The following is a 23,185-nucleotide window of genomic DNA, read 5'->3' as shown; positions in this document are numbered from 1 at the left end:
ACACCCAGGAAATCATCTCTATGGTTTGTTTATTAAGAATTTTCACGTTTTTTATTTAAATTGAAAGTACCAGCAATTGAATGAATTAAAAAAAAACACCAACAATACAGCTTTACTCACACACACACACACACACACACACACACACACACACACACACACACACACACACACACACACACACACACACACACACACACACACACATACACACACACACACACACACATACACACACACACATACACACATACACACACACACATACACACACACACACACACACACATTCGATCGAAGACCAGGCAGAAATACAAAGGGATCTGGACAGGCTGCAGACCTGGTCCAGCAACTGGCTCCTGGAGTTCAATCCCACCAAGTGCAAAGTCATGAGGATTGGGGAAGGGCAAAGAAGACCGCAGATGGAGTACAGTCTAGGGGGTCAGAGACTACAGACATCACTCAAGGAAAAAGATCTTGGGGTGAGTATAACACCAGGCACATCTCCTGAAGGGCACATCAACCAAATAACTGCTGCAGCATATGGGCGCCTGGCAAACCTCAGAACAGCATTCCGACATCTTAATAAGGAATCGTTCAGGACCCTGTACACCGTGTACGTTAGGCCCATATTGGAGTATGCGGCACCAGTTTGGAACCCACACCTAGCCAAGCATGTAAAGAAACTAGAGAAAGTGCAAAGGTTTGCAACAAGACTAGTCCCAGAGCTAAGAGGTATGTCCTATGAGGAGAGGTTAAGGGAAATCAACCTGACGACACTGGAGGACAGGAGAGATAGGGGGGACATGATAACGACTTACAAAATACTGAGAGGAATTGACAAGGTGGACAAAGACAGGATGTTCCAGAGACTGGACACAGTAACAAGGGGACACAGTTGGAAGTTGAAGACACAGATGAATCAAAGGGATGTTAGGAAGTATTTCTTCAGCCACAGAGTAGTCAGGAAGTGGAATAGTTTGGGAAGCGATGTAGTGGAGTCAGGATCCATACATAGCTTTAAGCAGAGGTACGACAAAGCTCATGGTTCAGGGAGAGTGACCTAGTAGCGACCAGTGAAGAGGCGGGGCCAGGAGCTTGGACTCGACCCCTGCAACCTCAACTAGGTGAGTACACACACACACACACACACATCATGGTGACCCAGAAGATAAAAACATTCGTCAACAATGACTACCAAGACGTCTTTACCAAAAAGTGCACATCACGGTCCATATGACCTCCCGAGCTGCAATATCAGCACAGTCCAGGTGTCCAGGTGCAGCCACTACTGCTCGCCTCCACCACCACCAGTAAACCGTTTTCCTCGCATCAATACAACGATATTAGCATGTTTATATTCCAATCTTTGTTTTTCTTCGCCTACCTTATATACGTATATTGTATATAGAGTCAACCGTCGTAAAAAAACCTCCTGTATATAGTTTGATTCTTTATAAATGCGATTGAAAAATTACACCAAAAATTGAACAGCAGGTGATATGGCCTTCATAGTTTGTTGTTCAATTTTGTATGGAACTTTTTAAGCGCATTGATATAAAAAAAAGGAGAATTATAGTTTTTGTTCTGTATGAGCTGAATAATACACACACACACGCATTTTATATATGTATATATATATATATATATATATATATATATATATATATATATATATATATATATATATATATATATATATATATATATATATATATATATATATATGCAATAAGATCACAGTAAACAGGTGATTTTAAAATATGCAAAACAACCACTCTGAAAGAATAGAGAAATTCCAAGCGCTTTCGTGACTACTCATTATCAAGGAACCTTGATAATGTGAGTAGTCACGAAAGCGCTTGGAATTTATCTATTCTTTCAGAGTGGTTGTTTTGCATATATCATATCATATGTTGGAATAAGATACATTTCTGTAAATTAAGATGAACCTTTTATTTTAAACGGCAGCTTAGCGATGTGATCAAAAGGTGCTTGAATTAAAGTAATGTACTTACTAAGGCTGCTGAAATAAAGTCAGCCTAACTTTAGTGTAATTTTTTCAATGAAAAATTTTAATTTCGTGATAGGGAAACTTAGTTTAAGTTACATCAGATAATAATAATAATAATAATAATAATAATAATAATAATAATAATAATAATAATAATAATAATAATAATAATAATAATTTAAGCAATAAACCCGTTTGGGTCATACACGAAAAAAAACAAAATAATATACAATAAGTTTGTTTGGAAAAACAATGACAGGTTACAATTGCCTCCCAGCATACATAAAGGGGATTACAATAGACCCCTGGTTGTCTTCAAGAAGGCACTGGACAGGCAGCTGAAGTCAGTACCTTACCAACCGGGCTGTGGTTCGTACGTCAGCTTGCGTGCGTCCAGCAGTTACAGCCTAGGGGTAGTATCCTCTTGCTTAGTAATTTTGAAATATTGTAACTACCGGATTTTTGCTTTATAGTGTTACTGACAGAAATTAGTGCAGCTTCAATGCATTTTCTCCGTCTTAAGTCGTCTTCTTTAATAACTAGTTTAGCTTCATTGAATTTCATGAGGTGTCCAACATCGTCTCTATGTTGAACACATGCGTTTTTGCGGTCATCATTTCTGCAAGCATTTTTGTGTTCTGCTATTCTAATGTCCAGAGTTCTGGCTGTTTCCCCTACATTGGGAACTGGTGTTACTTGATGCCAGCAGGTCCCTCTCTAACCTCACCTCCTTAGTTCCATTACTACTACTACTACTATTACCACCTCTACCCACGCTTCACCTCACCTGACTCCCACCACTATATATATGTGTGTTTTCTTAGTTTTCTCTGTATTAGGACTGAAGAAGTCACTCGTGGCGAAACGTTTCCTTTAATAAATGTCCTGAACTGTACATAAGTGTCTTTTTCCACATCTTGTCGGTATCACCATAGCATTTCCTCAGTTACAGCCTAGCTGATGAGACCCTGATCCACCATGAGGCCTGGTCTCAGACCGGGTCGCGGGGACGTTGACACAGAAACCCTCTCCAGGTAAACTCCAGGTACAGGGCGTAACAACAACAGCAATAAATATGGACAAAGAAAAGAAAATCATCTCGCTCTTGATAAAGTTGTTAGAGCGAAACGTCGTCCAAATATATTTTAGTATTAGCTGCTTGTGTCTTTTCAGAAGAAATGATCGTTGTGGAGTAATCCAGGTTCGTAAGTTATGCTGCAGTAGAACCATTACTGTCAGATTGAACATTAAAATGGTATAAAATACCGACAGGTTGTTAGGTAAGACACATATGCAACAGTTAGGTATCTTTATTATGAAACGTTTCGCCTACACAGTAGGCTTCTTCAGTCGAGTACAGAAAAGTTGATAGAAGCAGAAGATACTTGAAGACGATGTAATCAGTCCATCACCCTTAAAGTTTTGAGGTGGTCAGTCCCTCAGTCTGGAGAAGAGCATTGTTCCATAGTATGAAACAATATGGAGATGAAGTGACAGGATGGAGCTTATATAGCGCCAAGAGGTGAGACGTAGGTCACTAGGAGAGGTAAGAACTCAGATGTTGACAGGTCAGGTCCCTCTCAAATCCAGCCGCTCTCACTAGTGGAAGTTGTCGAAGTTGATTGCAGGTCTGTACCAAGATACCCTTGTGTTGCAGTGTCTGACAGATTGAACATTAAAATGGTATAAAATACCGACAGGTTGTTAGGTAAGACACATATGTAACAGTTAGGTATCTTTATTATGAAACGTTTCGCCTACACAGTAGGCTCCATCCTGTCACTTCATCTCCATATTGTTTCATACTATGGAACAATGCTCTTCTCCAGACTGAGGGACTGACCACCTCAAAACTTTAAGGGTGATGGACTGATTACATCGTCTTCAAGTATCTTCTGCTTCTATCAACTTTTCTGTACTCGACTGAAGAAGCCTACTGTGTAGGCGAAACGTTTCATAATAAAGATACCTAACTGTTGCATATAAGAAGAAGCCTACTGTGTAGGCGAAACGTTTCATAATAAAGATACCTAACTGTTGCATATGTGTCTTACCTAACAACCTGTCGGTATTTTATACCATTATAATGTTCATATTCAGTCAATACAAGAGCATAAATAGAAGACTGGGTAGGTAATCAGTCCCTCAGGCCTTGCTGAATTATATTTAGAAGACAGTACATGAGGTAGTCAGTCCATTATCCCAGGTGCTGATCATGGCAGGTTTGATAAATCTTAAGTACAGACAGAAAGATAAGCACTTATATACTGGAATCAGATGAAGTGCAGTAGATGAAGGCACTGTCATTGGTAGACGGGACCCACTAGTGGAAGTAGGTGGAAGTGGGTTATCCTAGGTAATCTACACATGCTGCTATGTATGACAATTTATGTACCTGTATTTATGTGTACGTACACCTGAATAAACTTACTTACGCCGGAAAGCTGGTTCACAGGTTAGCAAGTAGACTGTGGAGATAAGAACATAAGAACATAAGAACGAAGGAACACTGCAGAAGGCCTACTGGCCCATGCGAGGCAGGTCCAAGTCTCCTACCGGCTTAAGCCAATGCACCCAACCTAGTCAGGTCAGGTCACATTGACTTAAGGGAGGAACACGGCAACCGACCTGGTAGCACAAGCTATCAGGTCTAACTCACACCCACCCATATCCACTCACGTATTTATCCAACCTATTTTTAAAGCTACACAACGTTCTGGCCTCTATAACTGTACTTGGGAGTTTGTTCCACTCATCCACAACTCTATTACCAAACCAGTACTTTCCTATATCCTTCCTGAATCTGAATTTTTCCAACTTAAAACCATTGCTGCGAGTCCTGTCTAGGCTAGATATTTTCAGCACACTATTTACATTCCCTTTATTTATTCCTGTCTTTATACACCTCAATCATACCCCCCTAATTCTACGTCTTTCTAGAGAGTGCAGATTCAGGGTGCTATGTCTGACAAGTAGTATACAATACCGACAAGTTGATTAATCAAACACATGTGTAAAACCGGGGTAACTACCGTATTTCACGGCTTATAAAATGCGGCTTACAAGACTTGTTTTATAGGACGCAGGGTGGTTTTTCGACACACACACACACACACACACACACACACACACACACACACACACACACACACACACACACACACACACACACACACACACTAAGACAAAATGGTAACTAACACACACACACACACACACTAAGACAAAATGGTAATTAACACACACACGCACGCACGCTCGCGCGTAACACATGCAGGCACGCAAGAGCGCACGCAAACAGAGGCGATGGTAACGCGGCGGCGGCGGGGACGACGACGGGGGAGGTGACGGCGGTAACGATGGCGGCGGGGAAGAAGACGGCAGCGGCAGCAGAAGGGTAACAGCGGCAGAGCGTCAGCCACAACCGCCATCACCTGCTTCAGTGAGGTGTGTGTGTGTGTGTGTGTGTGTGTGTGTGTGTGTGTGTGTGTGTGTGTGTGTGTGTACTCACCTAATTGTACTCACCTAATTGTGGTTGCAGGGGTCGAGACTCAGCTCCTGGCCCCGCCTCTTCACTGATCGCTACTGGATCCTCTCTCTCTCTGCTTCCTGAGCTTTGTCATACCTCTTCTTAAAACTATGTATAGTTCCTGCCTCCACTACTTCACTTGCTAGGCTATTCCACTTGCTGACAACTCTATGACTGAAGAAATACTTCCTAACGTCCCTGTGACTCGTCCGAGTCTTCAGCTTCCAGTTGTGACCCCTTGTCCCTGTGTCCCCTCTCTGGAACATCCTATCTCTGTCCACCTTGTCTATTCCCCGCAGTATCTTGTATGTCGTTATCATGTCTCCCCTGACCCTTCTGTCCTCCAGTGTCGTCAGTCCGATTTCCCTTAACCTTTCCTCGTACGACATTCCCTTGAGCTCTGGGACTAGCCTTGTTGCAAACCTTTGTACTTTCTCTAACTTCTTGACGTGCTTGACCAGGTGTGGGTTCCAGACTGGTGCTGCATACTCCAGTATGGGTCTAACATACACAGTGTACAGTGTCTTGAACGATTCCTTATTAAGGTATCGGAACGCTATTCTCAGGTTTGCCAGGCGCCCGTATGCTGCAGCGGTTATTTGGTTGATGTGTGCCTCCGGTGATGTGCTCGGTGTTATGGTCACCCCAAGGTCTTTCTCCCTGAGTGAGGTCTGTAGTCTTTGTCCACCTAGCCTATATTCTGTCTGCGGTCTTCTTTGCCCCTCCCCAATCTTCATGACTTTGCATTTGGCTGGATTGAATTCGAGGAGCCAGTTACTGGACCACATGTCCAGCCTCTCCAGGTCTCTTTGCAGTCCTGCCTCATCCTCGTCCGATTTAATTCTTCTCATCAACTTCACGTCATCTGCGAACAGGGACACTTCAGAGTCTATTCCTTCCATCATGTCGTTCACATATATCAAAAATAGCACTGGTCCTAGAACTGACCCCTGTGGGACCCCGCTCGTAACAGGCGCCCACTGTGATACCTCTTCACGTACCATGACTCGTTGCTGCCTCCCTGTCAGGTATTCCCTTATCCATTGCAGTGCCCTTCCTTTTACGTGTGCCTGATCCTCCAGCTTCTGCACTAATCTCTTGTGGGGAACTGTGTCAAAGGCCTTCCTGCAGTCTAGGAAAATGCAATCTACCCAACCCTCTCTCTCGTGTCTTACTTCTGTTACCTTGTCATAAAACTCCAGGAGGTTTGTGATACAAGATTTGCCTTCCATGAACCCATGCTGGTTTTCATTTATAATCTTGTTCCTTTCCAGGTGTTCGACCACTCTCCTCCTGATAATCTTCTCCATGACTTTGCACACAATACATGTCAGAGACACAGGTCTGTAGTTTAGTGCCTCGTTTCTGTTTCCTTTCTTAAATATGGGGACTACATTAGCTGTCTTCCATTTCTCAGGTAGTTGCCCAGTTTCAAGGGATGTGTTGAAGATTGTGGTTAGAGGCACACACAGCATCTCTGCTCCTTCTCTAAGGACCCATGGGGAGATGTTGTCCGGTCCCATCGCCTTTGAGGTGTCAAGGTCACTTAAGAGCTTCTTCACCTCCTCCTCAGTTGTTCGTATGTCATCCAACACTTGTTGGTATATTCCCTCTTGATGTTCCCTTCTGTGCTGTCTTCCCACAGCCCTTCCTGTCTCTACTGTAAAAACTTCCTTAAATCTCCTGTTCAGCTCCTCACACACCTCCTGATCATTTCTTGTGAGTTCTCCACCTTCTGTCCTTAATCTGATCACCTGGTCTTTGACTGTTGTCTTCCTCCTGATGTGGCTATACAACAGTTTCGGGTCAGTCTTGATTCTCGATGCTATGTCATTTTCATACTGTCGCTGGGCCTCCCTCCTTACCTGTGCGTACTCGTTCCTGGCTCTGCGACTGATCTCCCTATTTTCGTGTGTTCTCTGCCTTCTGTACTTTTTCCATTCTCTATTGCACTTTGTTTTTGCCTCCTTACACCGTCGGGTAAACCAGGGGCTTGTTCTGGTCTTCCCGTTGTTACTGTTGCCCTTGGGAATGAACCTTTCCACTGCCTCCTTGCATTTTGTTGCTACATATTCCATCATTTCATTTACTGGCTTTCCTGCCAGTTCTCTGTCCCACTGGACCTCCCGCAGGAAGTTCTTCAACCCTATGTAGTCCCCTCTTTTATAGTCAGGCTTTTCCCATTCTACTCCTGTTATTCTCTCCACTTGCAGCTCTACTATGTATTCAAAGCACAGAACCACGTGGTCGCTAGCTCCTAGGGGACTCTCATACTTGATGTCCTCAATGTCTGAGCTGCCCAGGGTGAACACAAGGTCCAATCTTGCTGGTTCATCCTCCCCTCTCACTCTGGTAGTGTCCTTAACATGTTGGTGCATGAGGTTTTCCAGGTGTGTGTGTGTATGTGTGTGTACTCACCTATTTGTGGTTGCAGGGGTCGAGTCTTAGTGTGTGTGTGTGTGTGTGTGTGTGTGTACTCACCTAGTTGTACTCACCTAGTTGAGGTTGCAGGGGTCGAGTCCGAGCTCCTGGCCCCGCCTCTTCACTGGTCGCTACTAGGTCACTCTCCCTGAACCATGAGCTTTATCGTACCTCTGCTTAAAGCTATGTATGGATCCTGCCTCCACTACATCGCTTCCCAAACTATTCCACTTCCTGACTACTCTGTGGCTGAAGAAATACTTCCTAACATCCCTTTGATTCATCTGTGTCTTCAGCTTCCAACTGTGTCCCCGTGTTGCTGTGTTCAGTCTCTGGAACATCCTGTCTTTGTCCACCTTGTCAATTCCTCTCAGTATTTTGTAAGTCGTTATCATGTCCCCCCTATCTCTCCTGTCCTCCAGTGTCGTCAGATTTATTTCCCTTAACCTCTCCTCATAGGACATACCTCTTAACTCTGGGACTAGTCTTGTTGCAAACCTTTGCACTTTCTCTAGTTTCTTTACATGCTTGGCTAGGTGTGGGTTCCAAACTGGTGCCGCATACTCCAATATGGGCCTAACGTACACGGTGTACAGGGTCCTGAACGATTCCTTATTAAGATGTCGGAATGCTGTTCTGAGGTTTGCCAGGCGCCCATATGCTGCGGCAATTATTTGGTTGATGTGCACTTCAGGAGATGTGCCTGGTGTTATACTCACCCCAAGATCTTTTTCCTTGAGTGAGGTTTGTAGTCTCTGGCCCCCTAGACTGTACTCCGTCTGCGGTCTTCTTTGCCCTTCCCCAATCCTCATGACTTTGCACTTGGTGGGATTGAACTCCAGGAGCCAGTTGCTGGACCAGGTCTGCAGCCTGTCCAGATCCCTTTGTAGTTCTGCCTGGTCTTCGATCGAATGAACTCTTCTCATCAACTTCACGTCATCTGCAAACAGGGACACCTCGGAGTTTATTTCTTCCGTCATGTCGTTCACAAATACCAGAAACAGCACTGATCTTAGGACTGACCCCTGTGGGACCCCGCTGGTCACAGGTGCCCACTCTGACACCTCGCCACGTACCATGACTCGCTGCTGTCTCCCTGACAAGTATTCCCTGATCCATTGCAGTGCCTTCCCTGTTATCCCTGCTTGGTCCTCCAGTTTTTGCACTAATCTCTTGTGTGGTACTGTGTCAAACGCCTTCTTGCAGTCCAAGAAAATGCAATCCACCCACCCCTCTCTCTCTTGTCTTACTGCTGTCACCATGTCATAGAACTCCAGTAGGTTTGTGACATAGGATTTCCCGTCTCTGAAACCATGTTGGCTGCTGTTGATGAGATCATTCCTTTCTAGATGTTCCACCATTCTTCTCCTGACAATCTTTTCCATGATTTTGCATGCTATACATGTCAGTGACACTGGTCTGTAGTTTAGTGCTTGATATCTGTCTCCTTTTTTAAAGATTGGGACTACATTTGCTGTCTTCCATGCCTCAGGCAATCTTCCTGTTTCGATAGATGTATTGAATATTGTTGTTAGGGGTACACATAGCGTGTGTGTGTACTCACCTAGTTGAGGTTGCGGGGGTCGAGTCCGAGCTCCTGGCTCCTGTGTGTGTGTGTGTGTGTGTGTGTGTGTGTGTGTATGTGTGTGTGTGTGTGTGTGTGTGTGTGTGTGTGTGTGTGTGTGTGTGTGTGTATGTGTGTGTGTGTGTGTGCTTGTGTGTGTGTGTGTGTGTGTGTTTGTGTGTGTGTGTGTTTGTGTGTGTTTGTGTGTGGTGTGCGTGTGTGGTGTGTGTGTCTGTGTGTGTGTACTCACCTATATGTGGTTGCAGGGGTCGATTCATAGCTCCTGGCCCCGCCTCTTCACTGGTGTGTGTGTGTGTTGTGGTTGCATGGGTTGAGTCATAGCTCCTAGCCCCGCCTCTTCACTGGTCGCTACTAGGTCACTCTTCCTGCTCCGTGAGCTTTAATATACCTCTTCCTTGCTCCACTACATCACTTCCGAGACTATTCCACTTCTTGACAATTCTGTGACTGAAGAAATACTTCCTAACATCCCTGTGATTAATCTGAGTCTTCAACTTCCAACTGTGATCTTTGTTGTTGTGTTCCATCTCTGGAACATCTTGTCTCTGTCCACCTTGTCGATTCCTCTCAGTAGTTTATATGTCGTTATCATATCCCCCCCATATCTCTCCTGTCCTCCAGTGTCGTTAGGTCAACTTCCCTTAACCTCTCCTCCTAGGACATACCCCTTAGCTCCGGGACTAGTCTTGTTGCAAACCTTTGCACTTTCTCTGGTTTCCTTACGTGCTTGGCTAGGTGTGGGTTCCAAATTGGTGATACATACTCCAATATGGGCCTAACGTACACTGTGTACAGGGTTCTGAACGATTCCTTATTAAGATGTCGGAATACTGTTCTTATGTTTGTTAGGCGCCCGTAAGCTGCAGCAGTTATTTGCGTGATGTGCGCTTCAGGAGATGTGTCCGGAGTTATAATCACCCCAAGTTCCTTTTCCTTGAGTAAGGTTTGTAGACTCTGGCCCCCCCTAGACCGTACTCCGTCTGCGGTTTTCTTTGCCCTTCCCCAAGCTTCATGACTGCACTTGTTGCGGTTGAACTCCAGGAGCCAGTTGCTGGACCAGGCCTGCAGCCTGTCCAGATCCCTTTGGACTTCTGCCTGGTCCACGTCTGATTGGATACTTTTCATCAACTTCACATCATCTGCAAACTGGGACACTTTGGAGTCTAATCCTTCCGTCATGTCATTCACAAATACCAGAAACAACATTGGTCCCAGGCCCCACCCGTGTGGAGCTACGCTCGTTACAGGCCCCCACTCTGACACCTCTCGACGCACCATGACTCACTGTTGTCTTCGTGACAGGTATTCCCTGATCCATTGTAGTACCTTCCCTGTTATTCCTGCCTGGTCCTCCAGCTTTTGCACTAATCTCTTGTGTGGAACTGTGTCAAGCGCCTTCTTACATTCCATGAAAATGCAATCTACCCACCCCTCTCTCTCTTTTGTCTTACTGCTCTTGCCCTATCATAGAACTCAAATAGGTTTGTGACACAGGATTTCCCATCCCTGAAACCGTGCTGGCTGTCGTTGATAAGCTCATTCCTTTCTAGGTGCTCCACCACTCTTCTCCTGATAATTTTATCCATGACTTTGCATACTATACATGTCAGAGACACTGGTCTGTAGTTCAATGCTTCATGTCTGTCCCCTTTTTTAAAAATTGGGACTACATTTGCTGTCTTCCATACCTCAGGTAGTCGCCATGTTTCGAAAGATTTATTGAAGATCGCTGTTAGTGGTACATATAGAGCCTCTGCTTCCTCTCTCAGGACCCATGGAGAGACGTTATCAGGCCCCCAATGCCTTTGAGGTATCTAACTCTCTTAGCAGCCTCTTCACTTCTTCCTCGGTTGTATGTATTGTGTCCAACACTTGGTGAACCCCGCCTCTCCGTCTTTCTGGAGTCCCTTCTGTTTCCTCTGTGAACACTTTTTTGAATCTTATGTTAAGCTCCTCACATACTTCGCGGTCGTTTCTTGAGATCTCTCCTTCCTTCCTTCCTTAGCCTGATTACCTAGACCTTGACTGTTGTTTTCCTCCTGATATGGCTGTACAACAGCTTCGGGTCAGATTTGGCTTTCGCTGCTGTGTCATTTTCGTATTGTCGTTGGGCCTCCCTTCTTACCTGTGCAGAGTCGTTTCTGGCTCTTCGACTGCTCTCCTTATTCTCATGGGTCCTTTGCCTTCTATGCTTCCTCCATTCTCTAACACATTTGGTTTTGGCCTCCCTACACCTTTGGGTGAACCAAGGGCTCATCCTGGCTTTCTCGTTATTTCTGTTACTCTTGGTACAAACCTCTTCTCAGCTTCCTTGCATATTGATGTCACATATTCCACCATCTCGTTTACTGACTTCCCTGCCAGTTCTCTGTCCCACTGAACCCCGTGCAGGAAGTTCTTCATGCCTGCGTAGTCCCCTTTCTTGTAGTTTGGCTTCATTCTTCATGCCTTTCCTGTTTCCCTCTCCACTTGTAACTCTACTATGTAATCGAAACTCAGAATCACGTGATCTCTAGCCCCGAGGGGGTCTTTCATATGTAATGTCCTAAATATCAGCATTACTCAAGGTGAATACTAGGCCCAGTCTCGCTGGTTCATCCTCTAATCTCTCTCTCTGATAGTGTGTGTGTGTGTGTGTGTGTGTGAATTTAGAGCGCCACAATGAGATGACCCCAGTTAGGTTAATACTACAGAAAAGCAGCAATGTAGGAGACCTACTGGCAAGTAGACAGTCTGATATATCCGTAATGTGCATTTCACTGCCATCCTGTGAGCGGTAGGAACAGGATAACACACACATAATGGGATCCGGGAATGGACCCTAACATTTGTGTTTCCTAGGCAAGTTACAGTAGTAATGAACTATCTATAAAAATTTATTTCACAGACAGGTGACATCACAACAATTACGAAGGCCTCAAATTTACTCAATTATCATTTTGAATGGTTATTTAAAAATAAATGTATTCAGCAGAGGCTCGATATTCTCGTTCAGTGTACGGACATTGGCAATATTACTAATAACTAATACTCTTATCTTTCTCTGCTGTATGTTATACACCGTCAATACCTCAGCTTCTGTGAATTTCATTCAGCGATACTCTGTACTTCTGTGAAAACACTGCGTTATTATATTCAACACACATACACGCACAAGCGTCTGTGTTCGTGTATGTGTGTGTGTGTACTCACCTATTTGTGGTTGCAGGGGTATATTCATAGCTCCTGGCCAGGCCTCATCACTGATGCTACTAGGTCCTCTCTCTCCCTGCTCCATGAGCTTTATCATACCTCGCCTTAAAACTATGTATGGTTCCCGCCTCCACTACACTGTGTGTGTGTGTGTGTGTGTGTGTGTGTGTGTGTGTGTGTGTGTGTGTGTGTGTGTGTGTGTGTGTGTGTGTGTGTGTGTGTGTGTGTGGGTGTATGTGTTAGGATATAATAATTATGTATTGTTTTCATAAATGAATTATATATATATATATGTATATATATATATATATATATATATATATATATATATATATATATATATATATATATATATATATTATATCGTGCCGAATAGGTAAAATTTGCTAACGCTTTTCTTTACCGAATAAGGCAAGCGAAAATTTGTGTATGCAATAATTTCGCAAAAGTCATTCTGAACCTAACGAAAAAATATATTTCAGTGTGTTTATTAAATTATTGTAAGCTTATCTAAAATATATTTAACTGGATCAGGCTAAATTAAACTGCGTTTGTTATAATAAGGTTAGGTAAGTTTTTCTAAGGTTCTTCTGGTACAAAATTATTAACTTTTACATTAACATAAATGAAAAAAAATATATATATATCTTTAAACGTACACGAGAAAATTTTAGAAAAGATTTAATTTTAAACGATTTCTTGATAATTGACCAATTTTATCTATTCGACACTATACACACACACACACACACACACACAAATATATATATATATATATATATATATATATATATATATATATATATATATATATATATATATATATATATATATATATATATATATATATATATATATATATATATATATATATATATATATATATATATATATGTGTGTGTGTGTGTGTGTGTGTGTGTGTGTGTGTGTGTGTGTGTGTGTGTGTGTGTGTGTGTGTGTGTGTGTGTGTGTGTGTGTGTGTGTGTGTGTGTGTGTGTGTGTGTGTATGCTTAACAATTCGCAAACGGACGAAGTTTTAGCAAACATTATCTCTCAGTCCACAGTAGGATTCGTACTTGCGTACACTGTATCAAAGTACATAGGTACTGTCGCCACACCTTAGAAAACTTACCTGACTTTATTATAACAAGCGCAATTTAATTTAGCCTAATCTAACTAAATATATTTTAGATACAAACATAATGAAATATTTTTTTTCGTTAGATTCAAAATTATTTTTCAGTAATTATTATTGCATACACAAATTTTCATTTCCCTTACTAGGCAAGAAGAGCATTGCTATTTAAGCCAAAATAGCAAGTTTTACCCATTCAGTACGACATCATATATGTATATATATATATATATATATATATATATATATATATATATATATATATATATATATATATATAAACTTAATATGCATACATACACACAGTGGCCCCTTTATAAGGCACACCTGTACATCTGCTCGTTAATGCAAATATCTGATCAGCCAATCATGTGGCAGCACCTCGATGCGTAAAAGCATGCAGCCACGGTTAAGAGGTTCAGTTGTTTTTCAGATCAAACATCAAAATGGGGAAGATATGTGATACAAGTGACTTTAACCAACTTGGAATAATAATTGGTGCCAGACGAGGTGGTTGAGTATCTCGGAAACTGCTCATCTCCTGGGATTGTCACGCACAACAGTCTCTAGAGTTCACAGAGAACTGTGTGAAAAACACAAAGCATCCAGTGAGTGCCAGTTGTGTGGGTGAAAACGCCTTGTTATTGAGATAAGTCATGGGAGAATGGCCAGGCCGACAGAAAGGCGACAGCAGCTCAAATAACCACAGGTTACAACCATATAATATAGAGGAATATCTCTGAATTCACAACACGCTGAATCTTAAAGCGGATGAAATACAACAGAAGAGGACCACTCATGTCACCTAAGAACATGAGACAGGTTACAGTGGACACAAGCTGAAAAAATATCGCCTTGTCTAAGGAATCACAATTTCTGCTGCGACAGGCAGATGGTAGGTTCAAAATTTGGCGTAAACCTTCAGGATGTAGTGGAACTGGAGATTCGCATCATGAATGTACAGCCGACAAATCTGCAGCATCTGCGTAATGCTATCATGTGCTGTTCTGGGAGCAGATGGGAAGGGCGCTACCCAGTACTAGAAGGGCATAATCTTTTAAGGTCGACCTTGGTCATCCCACCCTGGCTCTCTGGTTTCTCTGGCAGCGGGTGACCTTTGCAACAATGCAGACGCTTTCTTCAACATGGTACAATCACCTTAAGGATAATCATCCCTGCTGGGCTCTCCCAAACCTTCGCTATTAATCATTTCCTACCTTCCAGCCTCCCATCCCCGCCTTCTATCCACCCTCCCCCCATCCGCCATCCTGATCATCCTCCCCCATTCCCACTCTATCCTCTCCCTCTTTCCCCACAATTCCCAAACCCCCCCCTTTCAAAAAAAAAAAATCTGCATGATATCGTGTTTTCAGATTTACTGAAGCACTCGAGCATGGGGTGGTTTTGATATAATAGTGTGGACTATTGCCAACTCAATGTACCTAGTCACCCCGCCAGGTCACGAGATATGCAACGGACGCCCACCTCCCTGTCGGTCTGGTAATATGGAGAACGTTGAGGCGGAAATGCCATGCGTGTTACCCCGTTTATCAGACCCCATCTTAGCCGTCAGCCCAATCTGTAGAATTTAACCGTCCGTAAGAGTTATTTGGAAAGGAGTGTGAACGATGAGATTGTGTCTTGCTCTGAGGGGAAGATGAAGAGGTCAGAGGAAGAGACTTGAGAGGTGATGGGTGGTCAGGTGAGAGGTATCAGTAGGCCGGTTTGCACCTTGAGGGTTATTTCCTGCTTGCTTCAGTGTTGCTCTCTCCCTCTCTCCTCCTTTCTTGTCCTCTATCTCTTTGTTTCACGTCAGTCCCTTTTTTTTATCTTTTTTTTCCCATGCCTCAGTTTTTACCTCTCTCTCTCTGGCTCGCTGGGTAGGTCACTACCCTTTTCGTTTTCATCGTCCGTCTGTCTGGCTGACTTACTGTGTACTCACTTGTATATATTCACTTGCATGTAGTTGCAGGAGTTGAATCGTAGCTCTTGGCCCCGCCCCGCGTGTGTGTCCTTCATCATCTATAAAGATATTTACAAGGAAATAACTCAGTAAATATCATCAGTGGGGCAGATAAGTAATTGCTAAGCATGGGACATTAGGCCTACAGTATTGCTCCTCCATTCTTGCGTTCTTTTTATATGTAAGAATCAAAGTTTAAAACGCTTAATAAGTCAACAATCAAATCAACAAGTCAGTTATGTAAACATCAATATATCAATAAATCAGTCAGTCAATATTTTAGTTAACTAATAAATTAATGTCAATATCTTAGTTAACTAATAAATTAATAAATCAGTAAGTCGACGCAGCAGTATATGAGTCAGTCCCTCGCTAAGTCACTCAATACATCAACAAATCAATCAAGCTATCAGTAAATTAGTTAATACATCTAGAAATCTATCAGTACAACAGAAAATTAATAAATCAATAAGTGCCAGTCAATGCATAAATAAATCAACGAACCAGTTAATACATCACTAAATCAGCAACCAGGTAACATATAGGCTATTAAATAAGTCAGCAATCATTTATTAGAATAAATCAGTTACAACAACGTTGAGAACCTCAGCAGCGAGAATACCACCGGACCAGATACCAGAGACGGCCTGACTCCTGATGCAGCAACACCTCTACTTCTCCGTGGGAGCTGCGAGTTTGAAGTGGGGAAAGTAGTAAACGAGTCTGCTAAGTATGAGATGACTCCAAGTATCACACACCAGACAGGAGACACTGAAACCGAAGACGTCGTGTTACACCCTTACCACGGGGCATCTGCGACGACTGTACCACTTGGACTGAAAACGACTCAACGGGCCCTCGCCCAGGGAATGCCCTTGTTACAGGACTGTAAACGGTACTCATTTGTACAAACTCCGACATTCCTTTACGAGCCAGTGACAGATCACTCTTTGGAAAAGACCCATGTCAAATCATTAATAAATCAGTAAATCAGTCACTACATCAGTAAACGAATGAACAAATCACGTTGACTTATTTCAATACTACTGTAGGTTTATATTGCTGTAGTGTCTTAACAAGCTTTTATTTAATGAATAGGGCATAGGAAAAGTATACATCTGTATAATCATGATTTTTTGGTACAGTACAATAAGTTCCATTAATAGTCAAATAGGATACACCAAATTCAGAAAGCTGCATTCGCTTTCTGATGGCTTGGAGTTCGAGAAGTTAAGAAACAGAGTGGTACTTTGTTCCACGAAGTGAATGTGCAGTGCTAAATAAAGTTCGAGAGCTCGGAGCTCTCTTCCTAGTTATGACCATCAAGTTACCAGTGAGCATAGGAGAAGAAGGGCATTATAATAAGCCTGCTCTCTTAAGTTGATCCCCAGTCACAATCAATTATTTCATTTATGAATCTGTCTCCCCAATTTTAAAAACTGCCCAATTACTTTCATTAGTAGTAAACTGGTTTACTAGTCACTTTGATCATTTACAGGTCTGTAGACAAACCACTTTACTACATCCTGTCTAAATCTGAAATTATCCTACTCTAATTTATTTTTGATAGTTTTTTCTTGTTTAGATATCTTTAAACTTCTTCATATCACCTATAATGATGCATATCTTATATTTATGTGCTTCACTTCTTTTCCCAGTAATTCAATGTCTTACAACAGAGGAAACTGAGCGCTTTAGGTTTTGCCCAAAATGTTATGTATACTATAGCTTTCATATTATTTCATATTTTTGTGTAATGATTTGGAATAAAATTATCATTTATTTCCGTCAAACCGTAGTCATCTTTTTAAGTTAGCTACTTACGTACTCATATAAACAGGAATAAAATATCAGTGCGCACCATACTAGCTGCCTCCAGCTGATATAATACGTGTAGGTAAAATATAAACAATACCGGTAACTCCGTACATATAATTTCTCATTTCTCTACATGGCTCTGGTGGCCTGGTGGTTAACGCTCTCGCTTCACACGGTGAGGGCCTGGGTTCGATTCCCAGCCAGAGTAGAAACATTGGACGTGTTTCTTTCCACCTGTTGTCTATGTTCCCCATCAGTAAAATGGGTACCTGGGTGTTAGTCGACTGGTGTGGGTCGCATCCTGAGACACTGACCTAAGGAGGCCTGGTCACAGACCGGGCCGTGGGGGCGTTGACCTCCGGAACTCTCTCCAGGTAAGTCACTTAGGCTAGGTTAGACTAGGCTGGAAGTCCAAGCCCCTCGCCCACAAAACCTCCTTTACCCCCTCCCTCCAACCTTTTCGAGGACCCCACCCCGCCTTCCTTCCCCTACAGATTTATACGCTCTCCATGTCATTCTACTTTGATCCATTCTCTCTAAATGACCAACCCACCTCAACAACCCCTCTTCAGCCCTCTGACTGATACTTTTATTAACTCCACACCTTCTCCTAATTCCCACACTCCGAATTTTCTGCATAATATTCACACCACACATTGCCCTTAGACAGGACATCTCCACTGCCTCCAACTGCCTCCTCGTTGCAGCATTTACAACCCAAGCTTCACACCCATATAAGAGTGTTGGTACTACTAGACTTTCATACATTCCCTTCTTTGCCTCCATAGATAAAGTTTTTTGTCTCCACATATACCTCAACGCACCACTCGCCTTTTTTCCTTCATCAATTCTATGATTAACCTCATCCTTCATAAATCCATCCGCTGATATGTCAACTCCCAAATATCTGAAAACATTCACTTCTTCCATACTCCTCCTCAATTTGATATCCAATTTTTCTTTAACTAAATCATTTGATACCCTCATCACCTTACTCTTTTCTATGTTCACTTTCAACTTTCTACCTTTATACGCACTCCCAAATTCGTCCACTAACCTTCGCAATTTTTCTTTAGAATCTCCCATAAACACAGTATCATCAGCAAAAAGTAACTTTGTCAATTCTCATTTTGCATTTGATTCCCCATAATTTAATCCCACCCCTCTCCCGAACACCCTAGCATTTACTTCTTTTACAACCCCATCTATAAATATATTAAACAACCATGGTGATATTACACATCCCTGTCTAAGATCTATTTTCATCGGGAAGTAGTCTCCCTCTCTTCTACACACCCTAACCTGAGCCTCACTATCCTCATAAAAACTACAGCATTTAGTAACTTACAACCAGTACTATCCACTCTATCATATGCCTTTTCTAAATCCATAAATGCAATAAAAACTTCGGAAATATAAACACATATGCAATTTAATGTGATCCTTTATTGACAACGTGGGCGAAACATCAATAGACCTCCAAACACGTATTTCAGAACACCAATACGCAAGCAGGTCTCACGATACAAGGGATGCCTGTGTACAACACCGCAATTCACACAACCATTTAATTAACTACAGAAACTCAAGACTTATCGCCAAAGAAGACAACACTCAATACCGAAGAATCCTGGAATCATCGCTTATCTCTATAACCAACAATTTCAATCAGAACAATGGCTTCTATAACATAGCTGAACCACTTGCCAAGAAACGTCTTCATCGCTATCCCACATAAGAACATAGGAATGGGAAAATACTGCAGAAGGTCTACTCACATACTTATCCAATCTCCCTTCCAAGCTACCCAAGATTTTAGACTCTATAACCCCACTCGGTACATCATCAGATGCAGCATTCTCCACCTGACCTCAGCATTCTGAACCTGACTATAAATACTCGCGTACCTTCCACCCAGGTAGATCTGTTTGTGACTTGAAAAAGCCCACTGTGTGGGCGAAACGTTGTCAATAAAGGATCACATTAAACTACATATGTGTTTATATTTCCATTTTGTCGGTATTTTATACCATTTATTTCCAATAAAAACTTCCCTACCTTTATCTAAATACTGTTCACATATATGCTTCAATGTAAACACTTGATCTACACATCCCCTACCCACTCGAAAACCTCCTTGCTCATCCGCAATCCTACATCCTGCCATATCAAACCAAAGCAGGGCGACCCCAGAGAAATATTTAGTATTGTGTTTATGTAAGAGATGTTTTTTTTCGTTTAAATCAGTACTCGAGCGAAGTACAATAGTCAAGTTTGATAAAACTTGGCGGTAACAGTAATCTTAACACAAGTCTGAGACTTTACATGATACATACACTGAAAATTAGTACAATATGAGAATTCTAAGCTGTGTTGACAATCATATTACTCTTTACCTGCACATAGATTAGTAGCACTGAATATATCAAGTCCATAACTGTGATGCAACCTATCATGTGAGATTCTTATGTGAGATGCATCATCACTATATACAGCACATCTGTACATGTAGACACAGCAAGCTTTTTAAATAAAACCTAGAGGTTATTTACTAAACACACAACTACATTTAATAAAATCAGGATCTCGTTTAATAAAAGAACGCCTTCATTTAATAAACGCACGCTTTGGGTTTATAAATGCACATCATTATTTAATAAAAGCACGCCTTCATTCAATACAAGCACGCTTTTACTAAGAGCAAACGCATATTTAATAAAAGCCAACCTTTATTTAATAAAGACTTGGTATCGAGGTGTGCGACTTACTACGTGTCAGGTTACCCCATGTCTTTCATCATATAACTCCACAATTATTTGGTCACAGTAAATTGTGCGTGTTCAGTTTCGCTTTTTTTTTTTTTTTCCTTTTCGTGTTACATTATTGCATTCACTAGGGGGTAACGCTAAACCCATGGGAGTTACGCAGCGCCTGGAAGAATGGGAGGCATTCGGCTCGATCCAAAGAAGTGGAAGGCAAGTCCAATTCCTTGAATCAAGAGTCGCTCACCTTGAATCAAGGTCGCTCCAGAAGCCTCCTTTGATGGGCTTTGTCACAGTTGTGTGCTTTAGGATAATGTGGCTAGGCCTTCACCCGATTTCCGGCAGCTGTCCTGTTTTTATTGAGAATACTTATTGATGAGATCTGCCTACTACATACAAAGCAGAAAATAGCTCAAAGCACTAACCCAATTCCTACGAACCAAAAAAAAAAGAAAAAAAAAAACTGGGCAATATCTAAACATTGACAGTAGTACACATATTTTTTCACTCGGCAGAAGCAGAAACACTAGGAAGTTGATTCTCACAAGCAAATGCAGTGACAATTATTATTATTATAATCAAGGGGGAAGCGCTAAGCCCGTAGGATTATACAGCGCCCAGGGGGGATGTGGAAGGCATTCAGGCTTAATTCGGGGAACTGGAGCACAGATCCAATTCCCTAAATCAAGAGCCCCTCACCAACATCAAGGAACCTTCCAGTGACAAAACAAATCACAGAACCAACCTAGTGTCTCGACATCCTCACCTCTTTTTCCCGAAGAAAAAGAATACTCCTTGAAACCCTTTACAGTGTTTCTTACATAATGACTTCTCTTCCCTCGAGTTATCCCTCTTTTTTTTTTTTTTACCGTTAATTTCTGATGATGGCATTCTGCAGTAGTCTGGAACAGTATTTAGCCTCACATCACAATTTTCTTTTTTGTACGTCTTTTCTTCCATTATTACGATGTATTCCCAACTCTTCTGACTTGTTCTCTGCATACGACCCGGACCCTTTGTTCAGCATATTTTCCATGCATTCTTGTTCTTAAATTGAATATATATCTAGTTCCTTGTCTCACTGTATTCATAAAATTAACCCTTATTTCCTCATTCCTCTTTATTATACTAATCTTTGCTTACAATCACTCACTACAAAAAAAAGTACGGAAACAACAATAACAATAATAATAATAATAATAATAATAATAATAATAATAATAATAATAATAATAATAATAAAGCCAAATGATGAACCATAAACATGGATAGTGCAGGTTTTGGTTCTTCTTTGAGACTTGCACTCATGCTTCTATGTTAGGAGACAAACGCTGGTTAGATCAGTGTTGCGGTCAGTTGAAACACCTGCCCATATTACATCAACGGAGGGGAGGTAACGGCGGCGAAGACACCTCTTACCACGCTTAACTGGCTGGAAATCAAACGTTGTTATCTCCAGTGGTAGGACGTGTTGCTTCAGCAACTGGTACCTTGACAATCATCTTCGTTAGTTAGAACAATATTACTTACTGTTTCAGATTATCTAAGCAACAAAAATCTAAATGTCGCTTTTCTTACAGGGTAAATAGTTTTAATAATTCTAATGCTCTAGTTATGAAACCGACTGATTTTTTTTTTGGGGGGGGGATGATGAATAAGACATATATACAACACTTTGGTATCTTTGTTATAGAAACCAAGACGGTGGAAGACGTGTAGTAGTAATTTGAGGTAATCAGTCCCTCTTCTTTAATGAATCTCTTAGAGGAGCACTGAGGGATTGACCACCTCCAGCTGCTGTTTCATATCTTCCACCGTATCCAGTGTTGTTCTCTGAATTCGACTGATAAAGCCGTTGGCTGACGAAATGTCTCCGTAGTAAAGATAACTAGGTGTTGCACATGTGTCTTATTCAACACTTTACCGATTTATTTACTTAAAAATATTAAGAAGCTTTTTCCGGGTTGTTAGGTAAGACACAGTTAGGTATCTTTTATTTTGAAACGTTTCGCCTACACAGTAGGCTTCTTCAGTCGAGTACAGAAGCCTACTGTGTAGGCGAAACGTTTCAAAATAAAAGACACCTAACTGTTGCATATGTGTCTTACCTAACAACCTGTCGGTATTTTATACCATTTTAATGTTTTTCCGGGTTGTTTTCAAAGTCGGCACGCTAAAAACTCTCCCATATACCAGTGAAATAATTTTATAGCAAACGAACATGTTGAAGATATAAAGAAAATCAATAATAATCGTTATTTCTTTAAATACATGATACAACTTAAACAGATCTAGTTGACATCAATGACACTATACCGAAAGCTCCTCGTTATGCAGAGCATTTCGGCCAATTTAGGTTAATTTTGTTCCACACCAGTCGGTTAACACCCAGGTAACTACTTGCTGCTAGGTGAGTAGGGACAGCAGGTATCTTAAGGAAACACGCCCAATGTATCTACCCATACCTGGGATCGAACCACGGAACTCAATGTGTGAGCTGAGTGAGCTACCAACCGAGCTACGGGACTGTTCAACAACTTACTGTAACAGTGTTATCTTCTATTTTTGTTAACTAAGTCCATGAGACTTAGAAATTTTGCAGAGAATTTTACAAATATTTATACATCTACCACAGACATCTCGCATTAAATAGAGATAAAAAAATATTTCCTTTGAAATAATGGTACATAATAATATTTCGTGAGAATTAATGTTAAATAATTCAGTAAGACCAAAGCTAGATGATTAGAAAACAGGAATGCGATT

The sequence above is a fragment of the Cherax quadricarinatus genome, chromosome 9, assembly GCF_038502225.1.
Source record: "Cherax quadricarinatus isolate ZL_2023a chromosome 9, ASM3850222v1, whole genome shotgun sequence".
Classification (NCBI taxonomy): Eukaryota; Metazoa; Arthropoda; class Malacostraca; order Decapoda; family Parastacidae; genus Cherax; species Cherax quadricarinatus.
The sequence above is the reverse complement of the archived record's forward strand: the minus strand, read 5'-3'. Positions refer to the sequence as shown.